This window comes from Macrobrachium rosenbergii, chromosome 50, assembly GCF_040412425.1.
Source record: "Macrobrachium rosenbergii isolate ZJJX-2024 chromosome 50, ASM4041242v1, whole genome shotgun sequence".
NCBI lineage: Eukaryota > Metazoa > Arthropoda > Malacostraca > Decapoda > Palaemonidae > Macrobrachium > Macrobrachium rosenbergii.
This window is the reverse complement of record NC_089790.1, coordinates 33359579-33369578: the sequence shown is the minus strand read 5'-3', so window position 1 is coordinate 33369578 and position 10000 is coordinate 33359579. Positions and strand designations below refer to the sequence as shown.

The window sequence follows — 10000 nt, the reverse complement described above, 5'->3', positions numbered from 1 at the left end:
TTATTATTTGAGGGGAGCAGCCCTTCTTTCAGGCAGGTCTTATTGAAAAGGATGTCTGTATTCTGCGAATTTATCTTATACAGGATCTTTTCTATTCTCCTTATAATTTGCCTTTCAGGCTCAGCGATGCTGGTCAGCAACTGGCCAATACTCATATCGGCAAAGGACAGTGTGAGATGAAGGAAGTGTTTTTACTGAACTATTCATTCAAAAATCTGTATTTTTCTTCGTGGTCTCGTTCGGTGGTTCGGATCCTAGATTCTTTTCTTACTTCAGGTTGTGGTACCGTCGACGTGTTTCGACCATTTCGATGGTCATCCTCTGGACGTGGTTGAGAAGAATCTGGAGAAACAAGGCGCTCGGGTCGATATTTATAGGGGGGGGTCTTGATTGGGGCTGAATTATGATTGGCTGCCCTGGGCGGGTAGTGCCGGGTGGAGCATGTACTCCCATGTTGATATTCGGGGCTTGTCTTGTATGCAAGTGGCATTGTAATGCTGGGAAGAATTTCGATCCTCAGATACAGAATTTTTATTTGCTTGTTCGCTATGGGGGTCGTTCAGTACAGGTCTCCTGATGGCCGTGGGGAGGAGAAAGGTTTCCTGTGTAATACTGAGGGTTGGTTTCTCCTTCCCAATGTGCAGTGCTTCCAGGAGGCGCAGGCGGCGGTGGTCCATAGTTCGATCAATTATTTCTATATTCAGGATTACATCTTTTCTTGTGATTCTCTGGTTATGGGCAGTCCTAGCATGGTTAAAGATGACTCCCCCTTGGGCACAGCAGGAAATCCTCTTGAGGAAATGCATGGTGGTCGTACCGATGTGTGAGCCGAGGCACCCTTGGATGGGGCATGAGTATCGGTAGACCGCATTGGCTTTCTTCAAGGGGTCCTGCTGAGGGTGGGCTGGATTGTTACGCATCACCAGGCTGCTCGTCTTTTTTGCTTTTGCAGTAAATGACCAGATGAATATTCTTATTGGGGTCAGTGAGGCAGAATTTATCCTCAATGATGTTCTTGAGGGTACGTTCATCTTCTTTATATTTTTGATGGAATTGCCCTTTATAGAAGAGCTCTATGTGTTCAGGGACATTGGGTGAGGTTCCTGCCAAGTACCATTATCTATGTTCGTCTTGACAGACTCTTGTGTGTTTCAGTTTGGATGTCCATTGTCAACGAGGGTCTGGGTTACACGTTCCATTTCTTCATGTGTGTCATTCCAGGAGGAGCAGTGCGGGGGGGCCCTCAGGATGAAGGTGCTGATGGTGGAGCGCTTATACCCTTCGAGACACTCGCTTGCTTCGTTCATACACATGCCCAGGTTCATTGACTTCGTGTAGATCTTCGTAGAGAATAAGGCCTCCCTCTGCTCAACAAGGACGTCAAGAAGGGGAAGCAGTGGTCTTGGCTGTGTTCGATGGCGTAACTGAGGCAGCTATGGTTGTGGAAAGCACACCTCAGGTTGTCGATTTCTTCTTGTGAATTGGTGCTGACGAAAGTGTCATCAATGTAGCGCACGTACATCCTCGGCTGGTCAATATTTTCAAAGACCCTTTGCTCCAGAGCGCCCATACAGAAATGGGCAAAGAGGACTCTAAGGGGAGAAGCCATGGCAACCCATCAATCTGGGTATACATATGGCCACGGTGGTTGGATAAAGGGGCCTTTTTGGTGCATTTTCCAGGAGGGCACGGAGGGCATGCTCTGGCATGTTCAGGGATAGGGTGGTGGGGTCCCTATACACACGGTCCAAGATCATCTGGATGTTCTCATTGACAGGGACGTTGATGAAGAGGGACTCCACATCCATCGAAGCAATACATCCTCCGGGGGGGTGTCGCTCTTAAGACCTCCAGGAACTCTGCTGACAACTTCAGGCTATGGCTGTCTGGGACGTAAGGGGTTAGGATGGCACTGAGCCTCTTGGCCAACTGATACGTCAGGGCAGGAACCTGACTGATGATGGGGCACAGGGGGTTACCTCGTTTGTGCGTTTTGACACCCCCATAGATGTACCCCAGGTCATAGTCTCCCATGATTGGTGGTAGGCGAAGGGCGTTAGAGGCGGTGTTGACCATCTCTATGATCCTGTTCGCCTCCCGCCTGATCTCGTCGACAGGGTTCTTAGTAATTCTTCGAAATTTGGTGCTGTCTGCCAGGATTTCACCCAACTTCCAACAGTATTCCTCAGTGTTCATGAGGACAAAAGCAGCAATCTTGTCGGCCCTACAAACGGTGATGTCCTCCCTCTCCCCTAACTGCTTTGCAGCCTCCCTCAAGCACCGGTCGATGATGTCACTCTTGTAGTCGTCCCGGTCGGTAAGGGCCTCAGCCAACAGGAGGGGTTGAAGGACGTCAGTCGTTCAGAGGTTACCAAGGTCCTCTTGCTTCCAGATAGTATCCATGAGATATTTAATCTCAACATCGTCTGGATTTCATCTTCTTCAGGAGTCGGAGTATAGGTTGGAAGATTTATATATCCATCTTTTTCTTGCGGGAGACGTAGTTTGCCCCATTGAGGGCAATCAGCTTCTTGGTGATGGTTCTCATCTTCTTTTCCATATCTTTCTCCTCCAAGCAACATAGGCACTCAATGATGTCATTGCAGTGCCCTTGTCCTTGGAGGGTGTTGTTTGTTGCTCCATCTTCTTCCGAGGCACTTAAAGGGGTTGCTTCAGGGTTGCTGCCATAACGGCGGAAGTTGTCCCACACTGAGTACAATTTTTTCTTCTCCTCGACGAGTGTGGCCCCTTCTCTTTCCTTGGACAACAGCTGCCGCTGCAGTAGTCCTCCTGAAGCTTCTCGTGCCTGGTTCTCGCTGGGCAGCGGGGTCATGCAGCCGAAGGGAAGAATATGAGGGGAGCAGACCTTCTTTCAGGCAGGTCTTATTGAAAAGGATGGCTGCATTTTGCGAATTAATCTTATACAGGATCTTTTCTATTCTCCTTATAATTTGCCTTTCAGGCTCAGCGATGTTGGTCAGCAACTGGCCAATATTCATGTGGGAAAAGGACCATGTGAGATAAGGGAAGTGTTTTTATTGAATTATTCATTAAAAAATCTGTAGAGTTCCTTGTGATCTCGTTCGGTGGTTTGGATTCTGGATTCTTTTCTTATTTCAGGCTGTGGTACCATCAACATGTTTTGACCATCTCGATGGTCATCCTCTGGAAGTGGTTGAGAAGAATCTGGAGAAAAAAGGTGCTCGGGTCAGTATTTATAGGGGGGTCTTGATCAGGGCTGAATTATGATTGGCTACCCTGGGCAAGCTGTCTCGGGTGGAGCCTGTACTCTCGTGTTGATGTTTGGGGCTTATCTTATGAGCAAGCGGCATTGTAGTGCTGGGAAGAATTTCGATCCTCAGATGTAGAATTTTTATTTGCTTGCTCACCATGGGGGTCATTTGGCGCAGGTCTCCTGGCGACCGTGGGGAGGAGAATGGTTTCCTGCATAATGCTGACGGTTGATTTCTCCTTCCCAATGTGCAATGCTTCCAGGAGGGGCAGGAGGCTCAGGCGGCGGTGGTCCATAGTTCGGTCAATTATTTCTATGTTTGGGATTGTCTTTTCTTGTGATTCTCTGGTTATGGGCAGTCCTGGCATGGTTAAAGATGGCTTCCCTCTTGGGCATGGCAGGAAATCCTCTTGGAGAAACACATGGTGGTCATACCAACGTAAGAGCCGAGGCATCCTCGGGCTGGGCATGAGTATAGGTAGACCATGTTGGTTTTCTTCAAGGAGTCTTGCTGAGGGCGGGCTGGAGTGTTACGCATCACCAGGCTGCTCATCTTTTTGCTTTTGCAGTAAATGACCAGATGAATATTCTTATTGGGGTCAGTGAGGCAGACATTATCCTCAATGATGTTCTTGAGGGCATGTTCATCTTCTTTATATTTTTTATAGAATTGCCCTTTATAGAAGAGCTCTATGCAATCAGGGACATCGGGGAGAGGTTCCTGCCGGTACCATTTATCTATGTTCGTCTTGATAGACTCTACTATGTTTTGGTTTGGATGTCCATTGTCGACGAGGGCCTGGGCTACACAAGCCAATTCTTCATGTGTGTCATTCCAAGAGGAGCAGTGCAAGAGAGCCCTTCTGACAAAGGCGCTGATGGTGGAGCACTTATACCTCTCAGGGCACTCACTCGCTCCATTCATGCACATGCCCAGGTTCATCGGCTTCGTGTAGACCTTCATAGAGAATAAGGCCTCATTCTGCTCAACAAGGACGTCAAGGAAGGGGAGGCAGTGGTCTTGGCTGCATTCAATGGTTGTTACTATTATTATTGTTATTATTATTATTATCATTATCATTATTCAGTAGATGAAACCAATTCATATGGAACAAACCCACACGGGCCAATGACTTGAAATTCAAGCTTCCAAAATATATGGTGTTGATTAGGAAGAAGTAAGAGGAAGTAAAGGGAAATGCAAAAGAAGAGATCTGACTTATCAAAAAAAGAAATAAATTAACAAATAGGTAAATAGATAAAAATGTATTAAAATGCAAGAAGAATAGTATTAGGGTAGTAATGCATTGTATTTTTGCCTGAACTTCTGAAGTTCCAACTGCAAGACATCCTCTGGGGGGCTGTTCCACAGTCCAATGGTGTGAGGAATAAAGGACCTCTGGATCCAAGAAGTTCGATGGCGAAGCACATTTACTACATACTGGTGCTGCTGTTCAGCGAATCTGGTTACTCTTGGTAGGGGATCAGGGATCAATTGTGAATGTGAAAGATCTCTCACAAAATGCAACTTATGAAAAAGTGACAAACAAGAGACCATCCGTCGATGGGTCAAGTCTAACTGCTACTATTAAGAAACAGAAACCTACCACCACAAACCACTCTGTCTAAAAGAGATAAATCTCTGGCAGAAGCAGACATCCAGCAAAGGAAGTACAGCAAAATGAAGTACAAATGACCTAAAACAGGTTGCAATAATTTTATCACTATTAAAAATATATGAGGCCTTACAAACAATACCCAACTTTCGTGTGGCATTTGCTGAAACTTTCATTAGATGTTTCTCAAAAGTTAGATGTGAGCCAAAAGTTACACCTACAATAGTTAAAGCTCCAGACTCAATCACCAAAGTTCCATCCAACTGAAGGGGAGGATGGGGTGGGAAATCTGTGAGATCTAATCAATAGTGTTTTGTTTTACTGGAGTTCAGCCTCACACCCCAACGACTGCACCAATCACTGATCCGGTCCATGCCCCAACTGAGGCTGAGGGCAGCTTCATTTCTCATAAATGGAGACTTTACTACACCCACAAGTGTTGCATCATCGGCATACTGAACAATCTTCTTTTCCAAGCCAACAACCACATCACTTGTATACACTAAAAAATAACAGTGGACCAAGAACACTGCCCTGTGGAACTCCAGATACATAAGGTCTTGGTTCACTAAAGATCCTGTCCACAGCAACTCTCTGCTGCCTACTTGTAAGGAAATCTTGAAGTAATCCTAAAATATATCCACCCATTCCAAGATTCTGAAGTTTATAAATAAGTTCCTTATGATTTACTAAATCAAAAGCAGCACTAAAATCTATTTGAATTATTCTGAACTCAAAACCCCTATCAAGGTTCTCTTGCAAATGGCATGTCTAGTCTAAAAGAGCATCACAGGCACCCATCTGCTTCCTGTATGCATATTGACTATTAGCTAACAATCCTTTAGATTCCATATACTTATATAGTGGCTTAAAAATAATTTTATCAATAACTTTGGAGAGCACAAGAAGAATAGAAATTGGCCTGTAGTTACTGCAGTCTACAGATATGCCACTCTTTGGAACAGGCAATGTGTTACTAAGCTTGAGCTCATCCACAAAGATACTACGTCAACATGAAAATCTATAAAATCTAGTAATCTTGGGAGACAACACACTAGAAACTTTTTTTAAAAAACGAAGGGAAGAAACCATTAGGATCTTCTCCACCCCAGCTATCAAGACTATCCAGATTTTTCTTAATATCCCTAGAGCGAATGCAAATTTTGGAAGAATAGGTTCAGGATGACAAGTATCAGGGAGGGGGACATCCTCAGCCGATTGCTTAGCTTCAAAAGCTCAACGAAGCAGTTCGTCCTTTTCCCTAGGGCAAGTAACAAATCTACCATCATCTGTTAGTAGTGGTGGAATGAAAGATGAGCCTGACCCAAATATAGATGATGCCAATTTGGTCCACCATGCATGATGCCGAGTAATTCCTTCAAGTTTCCTTTTCCAGGAATTCTTGTAATTTCTCTCAGCTGAATGGTAAGTTCTATTTGCAGCACAGCAAGACTCAAAAGGCGTAATTTTCATTTGAATGCCTTTGTCTCCAAGCACTGAATTTGGTCTGGTTGTCATGGTATGCTCGTCTCCATTTATCACCAAACCATGCTTGGTCATTTGTCCTAAATTTAATGATCTTTCTGGGACTTAAAAGAACGCATCGTGCTTATCCCATACAAAAAATGGGAAAAAAAGCAAGTTAAAAGAAGAAGATCTTATTAAAATAGCCATATGCATTTCAGTTAACTTCTTGGGATCACGATCTAATACAGCAATTGAAATATCAAGAGCCTGACAAGCTTCAATAATCCAATCCCAACTGGCTCTGGATTTTGGCCAGGCCATTTTTCCAATGGTGGAATTAGGAATAACTAACTGACAGATATGTCCACTTTAATGGTGCAATGATCAGAAGTGCCTATATATTCACAGACCTTGGACGTGACAATAGCTAGAACATCTATGAATATGAGGTCTAATCTATTACCAGAAATATGCATGGGTTCCTCAATTAGCTGGACAAAGTCTGAGGTTACACAGAACTCAAAAGCAGACCAGCCATGTTGATCTGTGGAATCTGAATTTAGTCACTCACTGTGCTTTGCATTACAGTCTCCACACATAATGAATGCTGGATAATGTTACCTCATTCTGGTACTAAGGATGTGGGTTCGAATCTTATCTAAGAATCTGGTTCTCCAACTGGATCTTTGTCTTTTTAGTGACAAGTGCACCAAAAATGTAAAGAAACTGAGCAATTAAGAGGGCACTGTGGTTATTACAATTACTTATATACATCTGCATACATATACATATATAAATACATATATACATAATATATATATATATATACAGTATATATATATTATATATATATTATATATATATATATATTATATATTAGTGAAGACTCTATGCTGCACTGGAACCCGGCGCCGCCTGTCATGTCTCCCCTACCCTCCCAATCCCCTACCTACCTCACTCTCAACCAGGGTGGACAAACAGGTTTACAGGAGGAGGGTGGGTGTGTCATGTCTCCCCTACCCTCCTGATCCCCTACCTACCATGCCCCCCATCAGGGGCGGGCAAACAGGTTTGCAAGATGGTGGTGGATGTGTCATGTCTCCCCTACCCTCCCGATCCCCTACCTACACCCTCACCCTGGGGGCAGACAAACAAGAAAGATCCTTTCGGATTTTATCATTAAGATACATATATATTATATGTATATATTATAAACTATATATGTTTATGTGATAACTATTGTGACGAAACATTTTGCCCCAACCACTGACATTACCAAACTAACCCACATCCCTGCTTCCACTCTATACACACATTTGCATGTGTATAGATTGGAAGACGGCTAATCAGGTGACGAGTGACCACAGACAAGTGTGTTTCATGTCTTCCTGGTTGTTTAATGATAACATTAACTAACTGGGATAGAAGGTGCTGATAACAGAAGAGGAAATAGCTGGTGTCAGGAGTTGACACTCAAATTCTGCAATTATTTTCAGTAGATAATTAACGTCAGCAAAATTCATAAGAGAAAATGCAAAGTGAAAAGACAATACATATAATGAGTTTTTGTGCAGATATTTAGGAATAAATGATATGGACGATGATGCAATGAAGGAAGCGGGAATTGATAAATGTACGTTCAAGGAAACCATAGTATAGCAGTTATGTATGATGAGATTACCATGTCACAGCTTCCTCAAGGGAGCCTGGAGTGTTTACTGAATATACATAAAAGGAAAATAGTGAAAGATACTCAACTGAATCGTCTTCGGTGTATCAAGAAATGTGTGTAACCTTTCCAGCCTCACCGATAATGGGCGATCTCTGTTGGACTTCAAAGAAATCTCGTCGTCAGTGTTGTTATCATCTCCAAAGTATTCGGCTGTCTGCCATGAGGCTCTCTCAGATAAACTTCTGGCTCCACCACTTTCCTCTAAGCACTTTTCCAGACTTTTATTTGGAAATGCATCATATCAGTTTTTATTGATAATGCAACATATGGTCCATTCCCCACCTATGGTGCCAGCCCTATGAGAACTGAAAGTCAGCTCAGTGCAGTGGTCTGGTTAAACTACTTTAATAATAATAATAATCTCCACCTACTGTAGTGTTCATGATGGTCCTGTTCTCTCATTTACTCTTTCCTTCTTCTTAACAATGACGTCTTCTCTTGCGTATGCTTTTCCAATATTTCTCTTTTCGAGATGCCGTCTCTTCATCTATTAATTTTAAGCTTATTAACTTATTTTAATAGGAATCCCATAACTCAGCCGAATTCAATGCCTGCGAGACACAGCTTAACCACTATATCAGTATTTTGGTATCAAGGTTGTTTCTAATTTGTCTTAAAGAGGTCACACGCAGGGGCGTTTAGATTTCTCGATCTTCCTCTGAAATATTTTCAGTGTTTTATTCTTTTCTTCATCTCAATAATTAAAGCTTTCCTAGAATGTTGCCTTCGTATTTAAAGTGCTTCCTTCCATCTTTTGTCTCCCTCCTCGATAGGACTTCATATAAATGAATTAGTTTGACGAATGATTCACTCTACCCGTCAGTCCTCTCCCTCTCAGCTACCCTCTCTTTCCTTTTGGCACTGTTTTGGAGACTATTCCGTTAAGCTACAGGGTCGAATTTCTTTCCCTCTGGCAGTTTTATATGACATGAGTCAGGCCATCTGTTCTCACACTTACACCACTTATTCTGTAAAAACCAGAAATCTTCGGATTTCCTGATCAAGTGACTTCCTTTCCAAATCTCTGGAATGTCCTTTTTTCTTCTTGACTCTTACAACATTTTTTCCTTAACCTTTTCATGTTTTCTTCGAGCCTGGGCTAGTTAGGGCCTTGCGTTGCTCGTCCCATTGACCTTTGCATCTTAGGGAAAAGCACAAATGGCCGTCGCTAGTCGAAATATGGATCAAACTGTGCAAAGAAGTGATTTGGTCATGTAGAGAGAATTGGGAAAGAGAGAATTTGGTTATATTAGGAGAAACATTAATTCATAGAAAGGTGCAGTAACAGTGAGATTCTTATGCTGCTGACAATATTTATTCCCTACACTAGGATACACCCAAGTTATTCGAGCACTATTAAACTAAGAACGAAGCTCCTTACAAAATAATTCACTTTATCATTTCTGTCATATGCTTCCTACATATTTAGACTCTGAAATTAGTACTTCTCTTCCACAAAATAAAAGATTTCTCATGTCACTTTGTGTGAAAGCTCATCTTCTGCCCGAAACACTCCAGTCATTTAAGCTTCCTAAAACTTTTATTCAGTTTCCTCTGCATTCCCAATCCATCAAAACACTTTCCGATCCCTGTTCATGTAAGATAATCAGTGTTGCACTTTACGCTTTGCACTCCGGACATTCACCATACAGACCTAACAGATTTACATTTTGCCCTTTCGCTACTTTCTATTCATTATGTCCTTTATTACAGTTCTTACGTTTTTGTCTTTTTCGGTACTCAAGCTCTCTCAAAAATGAAACAGAATGATAATTCATTCTTTACCAGAAATTTCCTTAAAAACCTGCTTCTGATATTATATTTTTATTTACTTCGTAAATAAATAAATGCACTAACCATACGCGTTAAAATTCGTATTCTACTTCACTAAAAATCCATCCTCATCACTGTACGCCAACTTTCCCTTATTTCTCTTTAAACTTATTCACTCTT

At 42.5% G+C, this 10000-nt stretch overlaps 1 protein-coding gene and 1 long non-coding RNA gene across 7 annotated transcripts in view; one reads left to right on the top strand and one right to left on the bottom strand.

Moving 5' to 3' along the window:
• LOC136832823 (uncharacterized) overlaps positions 1 to 10000 on the bottom strand; it is a 422550-nt gene that overhangs the window by 360509 nt on the left and 52041 nt on the right. The gene's annotated exons all lie outside the window — the stretch shown is intronic.
• LOC136832822 (lachesin-like) overlaps positions 1 to 10000 on the top strand; it is a 624154-nt gene that overhangs the window by 613013 nt on the left and 1141 nt on the right. The window lies entirely within an intron of this gene.